The following is a 19,146-nucleotide window of genomic DNA, read 5'->3' on the forward strand; positions in this document are numbered from 1 at the left end:
GAAGACCCTTCCTCAGCCCCAGCCCAAGAAGGAGCACAACCAGCTGTTCCCGGTCACTCTCACCTGGGGTAACGACTCACTCTCTATTGGTGCACTCCTGGATTCGGGGGCGGACGAGTGTTTGGTGGACATCTCGCTGGCCCAGCAGGCCGGCGTTCCACTCGTCCCCCTAGACACATCCCTCACAGCCCAAGCCCTAGATGGTCGTTCACTTGGTAAGATCACACACAGCACTGCTTCCCTCACCCTCACTCTTTCGGGTAATCACGTGGAAACTATGCGTTTTTTGGTTTTGCACGCCCCCACAGCGCCCCTTGTGTTAGGAAGACCGTGGTTGGAATGGCACGATCCCCAAATCTCTTGGTCTACTGAGCGGATTTTGGGTTGGAGCGTTGCGTGTCATAACAACTGCCTTCGCTCCGCCCACTCCCCGTCCAGCAGCCTCAGACCCGTGCCTCCTCCCACGGATCTCACTGGTGTTCCTCCCATTTATTATGATTTAGCCCCTGTATTTAGTAAGGACAGTGCACTTTCCCTCCCCCCTCACCTATGATTTCGCCATAGATCTCCTTCCCGGGGCCGCCCTTCCCACCGGTCGGTTGTATAACTTCTCCGTCCCGGAGAAGGAGTCTATGCGCAATTATATCACAGAGTCCCTGGCCTCAGGAATCATAAGGCCCTCGTCTTCCCCGGTGGCAGCGGGCTTCTTTTTGTGGCAAAGAAGGAGGGCAGCCTGAGGCCTTGCATAGATTATCAACTGTTAAAGGACATCACGGTTAAAAATAAATATCCACTTCCCCTTATGAGTTCCACATTCGAGCCACTCACTCACGCCACGGTGTTCACCAAGCTAGACCTGCGCAGCACGTACCACCTGGTGCGCATCCGGGAAGGGGATGAATGGAAGACGGCCTTCAACACCCACCTAGGGCATTTTGAGTACCTCGTTATGCCCTTCGGCCTCACCAACGCCCCGGCCGTCTTCCAGGCGTTGGTCAATGACGTGCTGCGGGACATGCTGAACACGTTCGCGGTGGTGTACCTGGGAGACATCCTCGTGTTCTCCAGGACTGAGGAGGAACACCACCAGCATGTCCGCCTGGTCCTCCAACGGCTGCTGGAGAACAGGCTCTTCGTGAAGGCCTAGAAGTGCGTGTTTCACTCCGCCTCCGTGGAGTTCCTTGGCCACATCGTGGAGAAGGGGCTCATCCGCACCGACCCCAGGAAGACCCGAGCGGTGGAGGAGTGGGCACGGCCCACCAACAGGACGCAACTCCAGCGCTTCCTGGGGTTTGCAAACTTCTACAGGCGCTTCATCAGGGGGTTCAGCCATGTGGCCGCCCCCCTCACTGCACTCATCTCCACCCTCCGCCCCTTCTCCTGGACCTCGGAGGCGGAGGCCGCCTTCTCGGCCCTGAAGAGGCTGTTCACAACGGCTCCGGTGCTCGCCCACCCGGACCCGTCCAGGCAGTTCATCGTGGAGGTGGACGCATCGGACACGGGCATCAGAGCTGTCCTCTCCCAGCGGTCGGACGAGGACCAGAAGATCCACCCGTGCACCTTCTTCTCCCAGCGTTTCAGTCCTGCGGAGAAGAACTACGACATCGGCAACAGGGAGTTGCTGGCTGTCCACGCCGCCCTAGAGGAGTGGAGACACTGGCTGGAGGGAGCAGGGCAGCCGTTCATCGTATGGTCCGATCACAAGAACCTGACCTACGTGCGGACGGCTAAGAGGCTCAACCCCAGGCAGGCGCGCTGGGCTCTCTTCTTCAGCCGGTTCGACTTCACCCTCACCTACAGCTCGGGCACCAAGAACATCAGGGCAGACGCCCTCTCCCGTCTGTTTCCCGAGGGGTCCCCTGACGCCCCAGACACCATCCTTCCTCCGGCCCGGGTGGTGGGTGTCGTCACCTGGGCCATCGAATCGATGGTGAGAAGGGCCCAGCGCGCCCAGCCCGACCCAGGCAATGGACACCGGAACCGGCTATTTGTGCCTCCCTCTGTCCGGCCCCAGGTGCTGGAGTGGGGCCACTCCAGCCAATTTGCCTGCCACCCCGGTGTCCACCGAACGGTGGCCTTCATCCGCAGGGGTTTCTGGTGGCCTACCATGGAGGCAGACACCAGGGAGTCTGTGGCGGCCTGCACTACCTGCGCCCGCAGCAAGGCTCTCCATCGCCCGCCAGCAGGTCTCCTGCACCCCCTTCCTGCACCCGGCCAACCTTGGTCCCACATTGCCTTGGACTTTGTAACTGGCCTCCCCGTGTCCCAAGTCATTGACACCATTCTGACCATTGTCGACCGGTTTTCCAAGGCCGTCCACTTTGTTGCCCTCACCAAACTCCCCTCTGCAGCCGAGACGGCGGACCTTCTCGTCTCCCATTTCGTCCAACCCCATGGGATTCCCCTGGATATTGTCTCTGACCGTGGTCCCCAGTTCACTTCTAAGGTGTGGCAGCCCTTCTGTAAGGGGATTGGGGCCACGGTCAGCCTCTCCTCCGGGTATCACCCCCAGACCAATGGGCAGGCAGAGCGGGCCAATCAAGCCCTGGAGACGGCTTTGCATTGCGTTACCACCAGCAATCCCGCCTCCTGGAGCAAGTACCTGCCCTGGGTGGAGTACTCGCTCAACTCCATGGAGAGTTCGGGAACCAGTTTGTCCCCCTTCGAGTGTTCCCTTGGCTATCAACCCCCTCTGTTCCCCCGTCAGGAGTTGGAGGTGGCGGTCCCGTCGACGAGGGCCCATCCACGCCAATGTCGGCGCGTTTGGAATACCGCCCGGGACGCTATGTTGCGAGCTACAGAGCGGGCCCGGCGCAGCACCAACTGGCGGAGAGTGCCGGCCCCAGCCTATCGACCTGGCCAGAGGGTATGGCTCCTGGCCCGGGACCTGCCCCTCCCTACCCTCAACTGGAAGCTGGCTCCCCGCTACGTCGGTCCCTACACCATCGACCGCATCGTCAACCCTTCGGTTGTGCGTCTCCATCTCCCTACCTCACTCAAGATCCATCCCGTCTTCCATGTCTCGCGCCTCAAACCGGTAGCCTCCAGCCCCCTGTCTCCCCCTGTCCAAGCTCCTCCACCCCCCAGGGTCCTCGACGGTGGTGACTGTAGTGATATAACGCCATGTATATCCACTGGAACTACACTAGGTGTTATGTACTACCCGGACTGTTATTATGGTTACACCACTACTATGTATGGTTATTACGTCTGCCTACTGAGCCACAATTAAACCTGAGTTCTATAACCCCGTGTGGTCATTGATCCTCGACCAATACTACCCCAAGTATTACTTCATGGTGGCAGCGGTAAAGTACTCTCTATGAAGAATGAAGATAGACTGATAAAATTGTCCGTGGATAATTTCTGTCATCATTCAAGCAAGAGTGCGCCGGAGCTGAGCTAGCCGCAAAGCTAACTAGCTAGCTAGTAACAGGAGACGTCATGGCATCGCATCTACTGACGATGAATTGGTCAGACCCGGACCTGGGTGAGGCAATTTCCCTGTATAAACAGAAAATGACTCTGTATTTAGAAGATGAAGAAACAAATGGCGCAGCTAAACAAGCTAGGAAAATATGTCGTGGAATCGGAGATGAAGGATTAAAAAGATTGAACGCCAGTGGTCTCACTGATGATGAAAAGAAAAAGCCTGCCAAACTATGGGACTTCTTTGAAAAACAGCTAAAGTTGAACGTAAATTTCAGAATCCATAGACTGCAACTGATGCAACACAGACAGAAACCAGATGAGAATATTGATGATTTTGTGACCAGAGCCAGAACACTAGCACAGAAATGTCAGTTTTCAGACGAAGAGCTTAACGAGCGTATGATTGAGCTTATTATTGCGAGCACTCCCCATGATGCCCTGAGGAATGACCTATACAGCAAACCAAAAGGATATTCCTTAGCAGAGGTTCTGGCCGAGGGACGAAAATATGAAGCCCTGACAGCATGCAATGAACAGTTAGACAAACTTAGCCTGTCACACAATGAGAGAATCCACGCTGTGGACAGGGACCGCATATGTCGTAACTGTGGGAGAAGCCACAAACCACGTCGATGTCCTGCATATGATGATGAATGCAATGCGTGTGGTGCAAAAGGTCACTGGGAGCGGTGCTGCAGGAAGGCCAAACGAGAGCACCAGGAACACTCCAGCCAGAGCAGGAGCGGGGGAAGTAAGTCCCACACACCACAAGACAAACAGCACAAGCGCAAAACCTATATAGACAAAAAGCAACAGAGCAGGACTCGCATACATGCTGTAGAGAGTAGCAGTGAAACAGACAGTGAGAACGAAAGTACTTACCAGAAACAGTTCCACTCCATAACTATCAGTGAAAAGTGCATGCATAGCATAGACAGCAAGCCGGCCAAAGAGGAGGCGTACACAGTCCTGAAGGTGACACCACCTGACCTACCTGGTCGTGGATACACACTACGTCTGAAGATAGACACAGGTGTGTCAGGCAACACACTCCCATTGCGTACCTTCAAGCAGATGTACGGTGAAAATGCATGCACCCAGAAACGACTGAAAAAAACCAACAGGAGGCTATCTGCATACAGTGGTCACGCCATCCCCTGCCTAGGCACCATTGACATTCCATGCCAGTACAAAGAATCCAAATGGATCAATGCAAAGTTCTATGTTGTAGACGTACCAGGGCCAGCCATAGTTGGGCTGCCAACATGTGAACTGTTAAACCTAGTGACTGTCAATGTAGATGCAGTGACCGAGAAAGGACATGCAAACCAGAAAAAAGTCAACACAAGACAGACAAAACCCAAAATGACCATATCTAACAGTGCAGACCTAAAGAGAGCATACCCAGACCAGTTTGACAAAATTGGCAACTTCAGTGGAAAGGCCAAGCTCTTCCTGAAAAGGGATGCTGAACCATTCATAGACCCACCACGTAAGTGCAGCATTCACATGAAAGACAAACTGAAAGATGAACTGAATAACCTAGTCGAACAAGATGTGTTAAGAAAAGTAGAATAGCACACAGACTGGTGCTCGAGTCTGGCATACAGCACAAAGAAAGATGGTTCCCTTCGCATATGCTTAGACCCCCAAAAGCTTAATGCCAGCCTTAGGAGATGCCCACACATGATTCCTACTGTGGAGGAACTGAACCCGAAGTTTGCAAATGCAAAAATATTCAGCAAACTTGACGCAAAAGCTGGATATTGGTCAATACACCTAGAGGAAGAGTCACAACTGCTAACCACATTCCGAACTCCATTTGGTAGATACTGCTGGAAACGTTTGCCATTTGGTCTCAGTGTCTCTCAAGATCTCTTCCAGGCAAAGATGGACCAAATCCTGGAGGGGCTCGACGGTGTCATCAGCATAGCCGATGATATTGCAGTCTACGGAGCAAGCGAAGAGGAGCATGACAGGAACCTGACCAACCTGATGGAGAGGGCAGCCAAGACAGGTATTGTGTTCAACAGTGACAAGTGCACAATCAAACAGACAAGCATCTCATTCTTTGGCAACCTGTACACAGACAAAGGTATCAAACCTGACCCAGCCAAAATCAGGGACATCCAGAAAATGCCGACACCCCAGAACAAAAATGAACTGAGCAGATTCTTGGGGATGCTGACCTACCTGTCACCCTACATCCCAAAGTTCGCAGACAAAGCACACACACTGAGGGCACTGCTGAAAAGTGACGTGCCTTGGACATGGGACACTGACCACCAAAAGAGCTTTGAGGACCTGAAATCAGTTATCAACGAACATGACTGCCTGAAGTACTATGATCCAAGCACACCTCTGACACTTGAGGTCGATGCATCACAGAAAGGACTGGGCGTGGCATTAGTGCAGAACAAAAGACCCATAGCTTTTGGCTCAAAGACACTGGACGACTGCCAATCCAGGTACAGCAACATAGAGCAAGAAATGCTGGCCATAGTCTATGGAATGCAGCGATACCATACCTACCTGTATGGGAAGTCATTCATTGTAGTTACAGACCACAAACCCCTCATTACCATATGCACAAAGCCACTGCATGCCGCCCCGCCACGGCTTCAGCGAATGCTGATAAAAACACAAGGATACAACTACGAGGTCACGTATCGACCAGGAAACCAGATGGTCCTGGCAGACACACTCAGCCGACTACCCAACCCTGAGAACAACAGTAACATCGAGCTGGATGAGCGCATTGACGGAATAGAGGCAGAAGTCGAGGATCCAGAGATGCTCACTGTTGCAATGATAAACTTCTCTCCCGAGAAACAGGACGCACTCTGCACGGAAACCACCAGCGACCCCAGACTCAATGCACTGAAAGAGCTGATCCACCAGGGATGGCCAGACAACATCAAAGCTCTACCAAGACAACTACGTGAGTACTGGTCATTCAGAGATGAGCTCGCAGTTGAAGCAGGAGTCATATTCAAAGGCAGACAGGTGCTCATCCCAGACTCCATGACTGATTCTATACTCGAACAGCTGCATGTAGGACACCAGGGCATCGAAAAGACACGGCGACTGGCGAAAGAAAGTGTCTACTGGATCAGAATGAACGATGACATCGAAAGAGTCTGCAGGTCATGTAGCGTATGCGTGGAACATCAGGATGCAAATCCAAAGCAACCTCTCAACCCACACAACACACCGTCAAAACCATGGCAATCCCTAGATTCTGATCAATTCGAGATCGATGGACATCAGTATTTACTGATTGTGGACAGATATTCTAAGTTCCCTCTAGTGGATGAAATGCCCATGCCTATGTCCAGCCGGGCAGTTGCACAAAAAATGGAAATGTACATGTCTCTTTTTGGAAGGCCTGACGAGATACTTACAGATAATGAACCCCAGTACACAGGGCATGCGTTCCAGAAATTCACGGCTGACTGGGGAATCAGGCACGTGACAAGCTCACCCCACTATCCAAAAAGCAATGGATTCATTGAGAGGCATGTGCGACACATCAAATTCATTGTGAAGAAAACCATGAGAAAAGGAGGTAACATACAAGTGGCCTTACTACAAGTCAGAGCAACACCCATCGACAGTAAACTACCATCACCAGCAGAACTGATCTTCAGAAGGCCAGTCACCACCCTGCAGCCGAGTCGAGGGGACCCAGGCAAGGAGGAAAACCGACTCCACCTGGAGCAGAGAACAGCAAACATGAAGGAACATCATGACCGCAGCAGCGGCAGAGAACTACCTCCACACGGTCCTGGACAGCATGTATCTGTCCTAAACAAGGAAAAAGGGACTTGGTATCCAGCCACCGTCGTACAAAAGTGCGATGAGCCAAGGAGCTACATTGTGCAAACATCAAATGGGAACAAACTCAGACGTGGCAGGAGCCACCTGCGGGAAATTCACCACCCCCATGCACTGAGGAGCGCAAGAACCCGCTTCACAGAACCTCAACGGGACACTCATGCAGCTGGAACCTCTTCCAGCCAAACCTGTAAAACACACAAGACAGTACGCACAAGATATGGAAGAGCTGTTTCCAAACCAGCTCACTACAAGGACTACGAGTAGAGACAATCACACACAAAAGGAGGGCTCTGAATATGTTTATTGTTTTTTGAGATGGACAATTCTGAGTGTGTTGTCTAAAAAAAAAAAGAGAAGGCAACCTCTGTGTAATGACTGTACAATGCTGATCAATGATTGTACCACATTGGAATGTTCTAGAGTATTTTGATAGTGTAAAAATTGAAAACTAAACAGGGTGGATGTAGTGATATAACGCCATGTATATCCACTGGAACTACACTAGTTGTTATGTACTACCATGGCTGTTATTATGGTTACACCACTACCATGTATGGTTATTACGTCTGCCTACTGAGCCACGATTAAACCTGAGTTCTATAACCCGGTGTGGTCATTGATCCTCGACCAATACTACCCCAAGTATTACTTCAGTGACATGGTCTGGGATGTCGACCGGCTGCTCGCCGTACGCCGCCTGGGGCGTGGGTACCAATACCTGGTGGACTGGGTTGGCTATGGGCCCGAGGACCGCAGCTGGGTTCCTCGCTCCTACCTGGCCGACCCCGCACTCCTGGAGGAGTTCTATCGGGCCCACCCCAACGCCATCGGACGGTCGCCCGGTGTCTCCCGTAGGAGGGGGGGTCCTGTTGTGGTTACACCACCCCGAGCTGCCTCCCCGGCACGTTCAAGCCACTCCCCCAGCTCGGACGTGCCGGAAACATCCGAGCGCTCGGCTCGCGCTCTGAGGAGACGAGCGCTGCACTGCACCAGGTGTTTGCCATCATCCATCAGGCACACCTGCGGCAATCAGGCAGCCCTCTACAAGAAGTCTCCCAGAACACCACTCCGTGCTTCGACGTACTGAACCCTGCGACTCTCCCTCCGCGACTTCCCCGGCTCCCCGCGTCTCCCTCGTCCCCAGCGACCTTCACGTTTTTCCCCGGCCCTCTCCAGCGATCTCCCCTCGTGTCTCTCTACCTGGACCCCTCCTTTCGGACTTGACTTCCTGGATGTCGGACCCGGACTTCCTCGGACAACCCCTTTTGGATCACGGACTGGACTTTCTTGCCAGATGCACGCACGGTCTTCAACACCTCCTTGTCATTTACATACCGCACCACACATAGGCTAAGAACACTCACACATAGTTATACACGCAAACCACGGGACACCACACATAGTTTATTCACACATCCCATTAACAGAACGCTTTTATACATTCCCCTCCCACTCTATTTCATTTATTATTTAGTGGCAGTATTTGTTATCTCCAACCCAGCCACTGAGGATGCACAAGCCAGTGCATCCTTAGTGCCGGTCCCAAGCCCGGACAAATGGGAAGGGTTGCGTCAGGAAGGGCATTCGGCGTAAAATCTTTGCCAAATCAAATATGCGGATCATAAGTAAGACTTACATACTGTATCGGTCGAGGCCCGGGTTACCAACGACCGCCACCGGTACTGTTAACCAGCAGGGTGTCGGTGGAAACTATGCTACTGTTGGGCGAAGGAGAAGGAGAGGGGGAAAGCATGTCCAGAGGCAGCTAGAGAGGAGGAAGGGTAGGCATGTGGAGGTGAGAGTTGGAACTTTGAATGTTGGCGCTATGACTGGTAAAGGGAGAGAGCTGGCTGACATGATGGAAAGAAGAAAGGTAGGCATACTATGTGTGCAAGAGTTCAGATGGAAGGGGAGTAAGGCCAGGAGTATCGGAGGTGGGTTCAAACTCTTCTACCGTGGTGTGAATGGGAGGAGTAATGGGGTAGGGGTAATTCTGAAGGAAGAGTATGTCAAGAGCGTGCTGGAGGTGAAGAGAGTGTCAGACAGAGTGATGGGTATGAAGCTGGAAATTGAAGGTTTATTGCTGAATGTTATCAGCGCATATGCCCCGCAAGTTGGGTGTGAGATGGATGAAAAAGAAGAATTCTGGAGTGAGTTGGACGACATGGTGGAGAGGGTACCCAAGGAGGAGAGAGTGGTGATTGGAGCGGACTTCAATGGACATGTTGGTGAAGGGAACAGAGGTGATGGGAAGGTACGGAGTCAAGAAGAGAAATGTGGAAGGACAGATGGTGGTCGATTTTGCGAAAAGGGTGGAAATGGCTGTGGTGAATACATATTTCAAGAAGAGGGAGGAATACAGGGTAACATACAAGAGTGGAGGAAAGATAACACAGGTGGACTATATCTTATGTAGAAGGCACGATCTAAAAGGGATTGGAGACTGCAAGGTGGTGACAGGGGAGAACATAGCCAGGCAACATCGGATGGTGGTCTGTAGGATGACTTTGGAGACCAAGAGGAGGAAGAGAGTGAAGACACAGCCGAAGATCAAGTGGTGGAAGTTGAAGAAGGAAGACTGTTGTGTGGAGTTCAGGCAGAAGTTAAGAGACAGGCACTGGGTGGTAGTGAAGAGTTGCCAGATGGCTGGGCAACCACTGCAGAAATAGTGAGGGAGACAGCTAGGAAGGTACTTGGTGTGTCATCAGGACAGAGGAAGGGAGACAAGGAGACTTGGTGGTGGAATGAGGAAGTACAGCAAAGGATACAAAGGAAGAGGCTGGCAAAGAAGAAGTGGGATAGTCAGAAATATGAAGAAAGTAGACAGGAGTACAAGGAGATGTAGTGTAAAGTGAAGAGAGAGGTGGTAAAGGCGAAGGAAGAGGTGTATGGTGAGTTGTATGACAGGCTAGACACTAAGGAGGAGAAAAGGACTTGTACCGATTGGCTAGACAGAGGGACCGAGCTGGGAAGGATGTGCGGCAGGATAGGGTGACGAAGGATAGAGATGGAAATGTGCTGACAAGCGAGGAGAGTGTGATGAGAAGGTGGAAGGAGTACTTTGAGGGGCTGATGAATGAAGAAAATGAGAGAGAGAGAAGGTTGGAGGATGTAGGGATAGTGAATCAGGAAGTTCAGCGGATTAGCAAGGAGGAAGTGAGGGCAGCTATGAAGAGGATGAAGAGTGGAAAGGCAGTTGGTCCTGATAACATACCTGTGGAGGCATGGAGATGTTTAGGAGAGATGGCAGTGGAGTTTTTAACTAGATTGTTTAACACAATCCTGGAAAGTGAGAGGATGCCTGAGGAGTGGAGAAGAAGCATACTGGTACCGATTTTCAAGAACAAGGGCGATGTGCAGAACTGTAACAACTACAGAGGTATAAAGTTGATCAGCCACAGCATGAAGATATGGGAAAGAGTAATAGAAGCTAGGTTAAGAGGAGAGGTGATGATCAGCGAGCAGCAGTTTGGGTTCATGCCACGAAAGAGCGCCACAGATGCGATGTTTGCTTTTAGAATGTTGATTGAGAAGTATAGAGAAGGCCAGAAAGAGTTGCATTGTGTCTTTGTAGATTTAGAGAAAGCTTATGACAGAGTGCCGAGAGAGGAGGTGTGGTATTGTATGAGGAAGTCAGGAGTTGCAGAGAAGTATGTAGGAGTGGTGCAGGATACGTATGAGGGAAGTGTGACAATGGTGAGGTGTGCGGTTGGAATGACAGATGGGTTCAAGGTGGAGGTGGGATTACATCAAGGATCGGCTCTGAGCCCTTTCTTGTTTGCAATGGTGATGGACAGGTTGACGGACAAGAACAGGCAGGAGTCTCCATGGACGATGATGTTCGCGGATGACATTGTGATCTGTAGCGAGAGTAGAGTGCAGGTTGAGGAGAGCCTGGAGAGGTGGAGGTATGCACTGGAGAGAAGAGGAATGAAAGTCAGTAGGAGCAAGACGGAATACCTATGCGTGAATGAGAGAGAGGACAGTGGAATGGTCAGGATGCAAGGAGTGGAGGTGACAAAGGCATTTGAGTTTAAATACTTGGGGTCAACTGTCCAAAGTAACGGGGAGTGCAGTATTGAGGTGAAAAAGAGAGTGCAGGCAGGTTGGAGTGGGTGGAGAAGTGTGTCAGGAGTGATTTGTGACAGAAGGGTACCAGCAAGAGTTAAAGGGAAAGTTTACAAGATGGTTGTGAGACCAGCTATGTTATATGGTTTGGAGACAGTGGCACTGACGAAAAGACAGGAGGCGGAGCTGGAGGTGGCAGAGTTGAAGATGCTAAGATTTTCACTGGGAGTAACGAAGAAGGACAGGATTAGGAACAATTAGAGGGACCGTTCGGGTTGGACGGTTTGGAGACAAAGCAAGAGAGGCAAGATTGAGATGGCTTGGACATGTGTGGAGGAGAGATGTTGGGTATATTGGGAGAAGGATGCTGAATATGGAGCTGCCAGGGAAGAGGAGAAGAGGAAGGCCAAAGAGGAGGTTTATGGATGTGGTGAAGGAAGACATGCAGGTGGCTGGTGTGACAGAGGAAGACGCAGAAGACAGGAAGAAATGGAAACGGATGATCCGCTGTGGCGACCCCTAACGGGAGCAGCTGAAAGTAGTAGTAGTAGATTTGTTATCTCCCCTCCTTGTTATTCCCCTCCCCCAATAAAACCGCCTTTTTGGATTTTGAACTGTCATCCTGTGTCTGTCTGCCTTGGGTTTCACCACACGGGTCGGGTTCTGCTGTGCGAGCATAACAAATATTTTATAATCATCAGTGAGAAGCGTGATGGGGCACCAATTATCCAACAATAACGGGTCTTTGTTAGGTTTTGGAATTAAAGTAATGACCCTCTGAGTCATGGTGAGTGGGAGAGCTCCTTTTTGTATACTTTCTAAAAAAAAAAATTAACCAAAAAGGGGGCTAATTGTTCAGCAAACATTTTGTAGAATTTGGCAGCAAAGCCATAATTTCCAGGTGATTTGTTATTTTTCAGATCTCCTATCACTTTTTCAACTTCCTTAACATCAATTGTATAATCACATGAATTTCTATCATCTGTGGATAACACTTTACATTGAGTGATTGAGTCAAGAAAAGCTGTGGCTGCTTCTTCAGAGTATTGAGACTTGTAGAGATTGCTGTAAAAATTGGCTCACAAAGAAGCAATTCCTCTAGGGTCATTAACTACGTTATTATCTATTAGTAATTGATCTATAGTGGAATTATTAAAATCTATTTTTTTCGAGTTTAAAGAAGAGGCATTTTGTTCCCCCTCCTCCATCGGGAATAGATCTAATAAATGTTCCTTCTGCTTTAATTTTGTACATATCTAATTTATTTTGCAATTGTAAATATTCCTTATGCTCATCATCAGATAAATTCTCTTGTTGAGAAAAACATGCCAACTGGTAGATAGCTTTTTCTTCTGCAGCCCTTCTGTTCTTAGCCAGATCGCTTCCAAATTTCCTGAGAAATTCCCCATCTCAAATTTAAGCTGAAAGTTCCCAATAATAGCCATAGGAATTTTTTACCACTAGCTTCATTCCAATAGGAGCTAATAAATTCCCTTATTTTACGCTGCACCTGATCAAACTAAGAGTAGAGTTGTTGAGTTTCCATAGCGAGGCTTTCACATGAGGTGAAAAAGAGTTAGACGTAAGGGAAATATATATATATATATATATACATATTAAATATATATATATATATATATATACATATATATACATATTAAATATATATATGTGTGTGTGTGTGTGTGTGTGTGTGTGTGTGTGTGTAGTTTTGTGATTGGTTAACGGAGTGGAGTTAATAGTAACAGGCAAGTCCCCAATAGCCAGGCATCTAGAAATTAGCCAAAAATCTATCCTTGGCTGTCGCAAGAGCTTTATTACACTAGGTCTATTGACAGTTTTGATTACATTTTTCTCCTCAAATATCTACTATGTCAAAATTTTCCATGAAACGTTTTAAATATGAGTTAGAAGATCCAGAATTCCTAAGTGGCCATCTGTCCATCGTATTGTCAATAGTTACATTAAAATCCCCACCTAATATAAATAATGTCCTAGGATACTTTTTTAACCAAAGATTAATTTTCTCTTTCAGGTTTTCAAAAAACATGTTATTTTCTCTAGAAGAGTTGTATCCATATATGTTGATTATGAAGACTGTTATTGAACTGAATTGAATTGAATGCCTTATTGTCATCGTACTTTTCAATACAACGAAACAGGGAGTACAACTCCACTGTGGTGCAACAATAAAATAAATAAAAAGCACACATTGAAAAGACAAGAATGATTAAAAAAAGCAACGGGATAAAACAGCAATGGAATAAAGTAGACAATAGCGAGACAAGATGAATAAAGGAGCAGCAATGGGGTAAAGTGCGGGCATTAAAGTGCAAGAGGTGGCTGTGAGAGGCTTAACTATGTTTGTTTAGTGCGATTATTGCGTTTGGGAAAAAGCTGTTGGAGAATCTGCTGGTTCTGGATCTAATGGACCTGAAGCGCCTGCCAGAGGGTCATAGTTCAAACAGCTGGTTGCCAGGGTGAGAGTTGTCCTTGATGATGCTTTTGGCTCTTGAGAGGGTCCGGCTGTGGGCAATGTCTGAAAGAGGAGGGGGGGGCAACCGGTGATTTGTTCTGCTGTCCTGGTGATTCTCTGGAGAGCCTTTTTGTCTGTGGTGGAGCAACCAGCAAACCACACCGGCAGGCAGTATGTGAGGATGCTCTCGATAGCGGATCTGTAGAAGGACACCAGCAGCTTCGCGCTCATGTTGTTTTTCCTGAGTAACCTCTGGAGATGTAGCCGCTGCTGTGCCTTTTTGACCACTGCCGTGGTGTTTGGTGACCATGACAGACAGTCCTTAACGTGGGTTTGTTTTTGTGGGGTTTAGGATGAGGTTGTTTGCAGAGCACCACTCAGACAGATTCTGGGCTTCACCGCCTGTTATGAGCCCGACTACAGGGGTGCCGTCTGGTTTAGAGAGATTACCATTAAGCAAAAGTGACCCAAAGTGTCCTTTTCACAGCCTAAGATATCCCCAGCAAATCTATTCATAACATAGCTTCCCCAGCTGAATGCTCCGATCCATGGGCTAACCATACATCCTTTCCCCATTGCGATCTCCAGAAGATCCTATCTTTATCAGTTAAGTGACATTCTTGAAAAAAGCCAAAATCAGATTAGTTTCTTGTTTTTGTTTTTTTCAGCCAGGAACAAAGCTTTACGTTTGACATCATTTTAAAGACCCCTGGCATTGACAGATATTAGAGACAAAGACATATAAAACTATAAAATTTAAACACAAAACAAAATCCTACACTAGACAAAATATAAAACTAGTTATTTTCTTAACTAGAATGAAAAGGTAAATATGGCGCAGGTGCATAACTCAGCAACAAGAATGCAAGTGCAGAAATAGTCTTATAACTGTTCTATATAACAACCATTTAAGTATCGCCCAGTCTCAGGAATCAGGAACACGTTGTCATTCCACCTCATGTACTCGCACACATGAAGTGAAACGAAATGCCCTTCCCCCAGCCCACAGCAGTACAACACACAGACAAAAACACGTTCAAGAACAACAACACACACATCCAAACTAACACACATATCTAAACTAACACACATATCCACACTAACACACATATCCAAACTAACACACACATCCAAACTAACACACATATCCAAACTAACACACATATCCAAACTAACACACATCTGTCACGTATCTGGAAATAACCCAAAAGCAGACGGGACAACCAGGTAAGGGAAAAAATCAAGTCTTTATTGAAGTGGCCGATCCCAGGGGTAGAGCAGGAGTTGGCTCAGTGGCAGGTAGACTGGCAGGCAGAAGTCCATGAATGGCTACGTTCCAGCGAAGACTGGTCCACAGTGGAGGCTTTTTAAGGGTGAGGGCGATTGCTTTGATAGCCAGCTGGTGTGCCGGGGTGAAGGGGGGGGGGGTCAGCAGGTGTCAAGGGAGAGAGGGCGATTGCTTTGATGGCCAGCTGGCGTGCCGGGGTGAAGGGGGGGTCAGCAGGTGTCAAGAGAGAGGGGCTGTGACAGTACCCCCCCCCCCCCGAGGGGCGCCACCGGGCGACCTACCAGGCCCGTCAGGGTGCGTCCTGTGGAAGTCCCGGATGAGGTTCGCGTCCAGGACAAGGCGACGAGGGACCCAACACCTCTCCTCCGGGCCATATCCCTCCCAGTCAACGAGATACTGCAGGCCGCGACCGCAACGACGAGAGTCCAGGAGAAGACGAACAGTGTAAGCCGGATGATCGTTGATCATACGATGAGGTGGGGGCCGGAGGAACTAGAGGGCTCGTAGAGACAGGTTTGAGGCAGGACACATGGAAGGAAGGGTGAACCCGGAGAGTGCGGGGCAGCTTCAGACGGACCACAGAGGGGTTAATGACTTTGACAATGGAAAAGGGACCAATACACCTGGGGGACAGTTTTTTAGCATCCGATTTCAAGGGTAGGTCCTTGGTAGAGAGCCATACCTGGTCACCGGGGGAGTAGTCCGGAGCAGGGGTGCGATGACGATCCGCCAAGCGCTGGTAACGGCCGGAGGCCCTGAGAAGTGCAGCACGGAATGTCTACCTCTTGAGAAGGAAAAAGGGGGGGCTGATAGCTGTAAAGGCATTGAAAAGGGGACAACCCAGTAGCAGACGATGGCAAAGTGTTATGGGCTTATTCTACCCAGAGAAGTTGTGAGGACCAAGAGGATGGGTTGGCAGACACCAGACAGCGGAGAACAGTCTCCAGTGCCTGGTTGGCCCTCTCGGCCTGGCCGTTGGTCTGAGGATGGAACCCCGATGACAAGCTGACGGTGGCACCGATAGCAGAGCAGAAAGCCTTCCAGACAGCAGAAGTGAACTGGGGGCCACGGTCAGACACTATATCACGGGGAAGACCGTGGACCCAGAAAACCTCCCTGACCAGCAGATCCGCAGTCTCTCAGGCCAAAGGCAGTTTAGACAAGGGCAAAAAGTGAACAAATTTACTGAAGCGATCAACAACAGTCAGTACAAGGGTGTTACCGTCAGAGGCAGGCAGACCAGAGACGAAATCCAAGGACAGATGCGACCAGGGACAGTGTGGAACAGGCAGGGGGCGCAGCAGACCGGCACTGGCCCAAGTGGAGGGCTTATTCTGGGCACAAACTGGACAGGCAGAAACAAAAGACCCAGTATCCTCCGTCATGGAAGGCCACCAGAACCGCCTACGCAGGAAGGCTAGGGTACGAGTTACTCCAGGATGGCAGGTAAGTTTGGAAGAGTGAGCCCACTGCAACACACTAGATTTAACAGCATCTGGAACAAACAAGCGCCCAGGGGGACCGTTACCTGGGTCAGGCTGAGTCTGTTGTGCTGCCATGACCTCCCTTTCAATGTTCCAGGTGACAGCTGCAGCCGCAACCACACAGGTAGAGGGAATGATGGTGTCAGGTTGGAGCTTGGGCTCAGACTCCTTCCCATGCACACGAGACAGAGCATCAGGCTTGGCATTCCTGGAGCCAGGTCTGTACGTCAAAGAAAAATGAAAACGACCAAAAAAGAGCGCCCACCTGGCTTGGCGTGCGGTGAGTCGCTTTGCTTACTGGATGTATTCCAGGTTCTTATGGTCAGTCCACACTGTAAAAGGAAGCTAGACCCCTCCAGAAAATGTCGCCATTCCTCCAGTGCCAATTTCACCGCCAGGAGCTCACGATTCCCCACATCATAGTTCCTTTCAGCTGGGGAGAGACGGCGAGACAGGAAGGCACAGGGGTGTGTCTTGCCATCCTCACTGGAGCGCTGAGAAAGGACCGCCCCCACCCCAATCTCAGAGGCGTCCACTTCTACAAAGAACTGCTTGGTTGGGTCTGGCTGGATGAGGATAGGAGCTGTGGTGAAGCGGTGCTTGAGGGCTTGGAAAGCTGCCTCTGCTACAGGGGTCCACAGGAACTGTCTGGAGGTGGAGGTAAGAGCGGTTAGTGGGGCCGCAACGCGGCTGTAATTGCGGATGAACCGTCTGTAGAACTTGGCAAAACCGAGGAACCTCTGAAGCTGCTTACGGCTGGTCGGGCTTGGCCACTCAAGAACCGCTCTGACCTTGGCGGGGTCCATTCTCACCTGCCCATTGGCCACGATGTAGCCCAGGAAGGTGACTGAAGGGGCATGGAATTCGCACTTCTCTGCTTTTATGAAAAGGCGATTCTCCAGAAACCGTTGAAGGACTTGGCAGACGTGCATGACATGCTCTGACAGGTCTCTGGAAAAAATCAGGATATCATCCAGGTAAACAAAAATGAAACGATCCAACATGTCACGTAGGACGTCATTGACCAGGCTCTGGAAGACAGCTGGGGCATTAGTGAGACCAAACGGCATCACCAGATATTCAAAATGCCCCAGGGGGGTGTTGAAGGCAGTCTTCCATTCATCTCCGTCTCGAACCTGGACCAGGTGGTAAGCATTGCGGAGGTCTAGTTTAGTGAACACGGTGGCTCCCTGGAGAGAATCAAAAGCAGAAGTCATGAGGGGCAGAGGATACTTATTCTTGTCTGTGATGTTATTGAGGCCTCTATAGTCAATACACGGCCGGAGGGTCTTGTCCTTCTTGGCCACAAAAAAGAACCCCGCACCAAGGGGTGACGATGAAGGGCGAATAAGACCAGCAGCCAAGGAGTCCTTGATGTACCTCTCCATGGACTCCCGCTCAGGCTTGGAGAGGCTATATAGACGGCTGCTGGGGAGGGGAGCGCCCGGCAGCAGGTCAATAGCGCAATCATAGGGGCGATGAGCAGGCAGGGAGAGAGCTTGCTGCTTGTTGAACCCGGCTTGGAGGTCATGGTACTCTGGAGGCACCAGTGACAGGTCAGAGGTCTCAAGGCTTGACACCTGACAGGGGAGAGACTGAGGCAGAGCAGACTGGAGGCATATGACATGACAGACGGGACTCCAACTTGAAATTCCGGCCGATGACCAATCAATATGGGGACTATGCTTAACAAGCCAAGGATGACCAAGTATAATGGGAACAAATGGAGAATTGATAACAAAAAAACTTAACTCCTCTTGATGGTTTCCCGACAACAGGAGGCGCACAGGCTCGGTCTTAGAGGTTATCCGGGCCAGGAGACGTCCATCCAGGGCATTAGCTTCAAGAGGCTGGTCCAGACTCACAGTGGCAAGACCTAACTGCTTCACAACACTTGCATCGAAAAAGCTTTCATCAGCTCCAGAGTCAATTAAAGCCAAAAGTTTAGTGGACTGACCTTTAAAACTGATGGTAGCTTGCAACTGGGTACGTGGACGAGGAGACAGAGGGCAGACAGTTGGGCTCACGAGGTTCTTCCCCCTCCCTCGTGAGCCTGCTAGTTTGACGGACGGTGAGGGCAGGAGGCGAGAAAGTGACCAGGCTGACCACAATACAAGCAGCTGTTCTCGGTGATGCGGCGTTGACGCTCCTCCGGGTTGAGCCGGAAGCGGCCGAGTTGCATCGGCTCCGAAGCTGGGAAGAGTCACGCCTCGGGCTTTCTCGGAGGACGTCAACCTCAGTCGAGCGAGCTCGGCCCCCAGAGTTTGGAGGTGTGGCCCGTGGTAAATTGTTGTGACCAGGAAAGCGGCGCGTCCTCTCTCTCCTCCGCTCCCGGAGACGGTTGTCCACACGAATGGCCAGGGTAACCAATTCCTCCAACCCTCCAGGCTCGGGGTAGGAAACCAATTCGTCCTTTATGGATTCGCTTAGACCGTTGGAAAAGCCGGCCTGGAGGGACTCGTTGTTCCATCCGCTCTCCGCTGATAGCGTACGGAACTCAACTGAGTAGTCAGCGATGCTGCGGGAACCCTGGCGGAGAGAGATCAGTCTTTTTGAAG

The sequence above is a fragment of the Lampris incognitus genome, chromosome 2 (genome assembly GCF_029633865.1).
Source record: "Lampris incognitus isolate fLamInc1 chromosome 2, fLamInc1.hap2, whole genome shotgun sequence".
Lineage (NCBI taxonomy): Eukaryota > Metazoa > Chordata > Actinopteri > Lampriformes > Lampridae > Lampris > Lampris incognitus.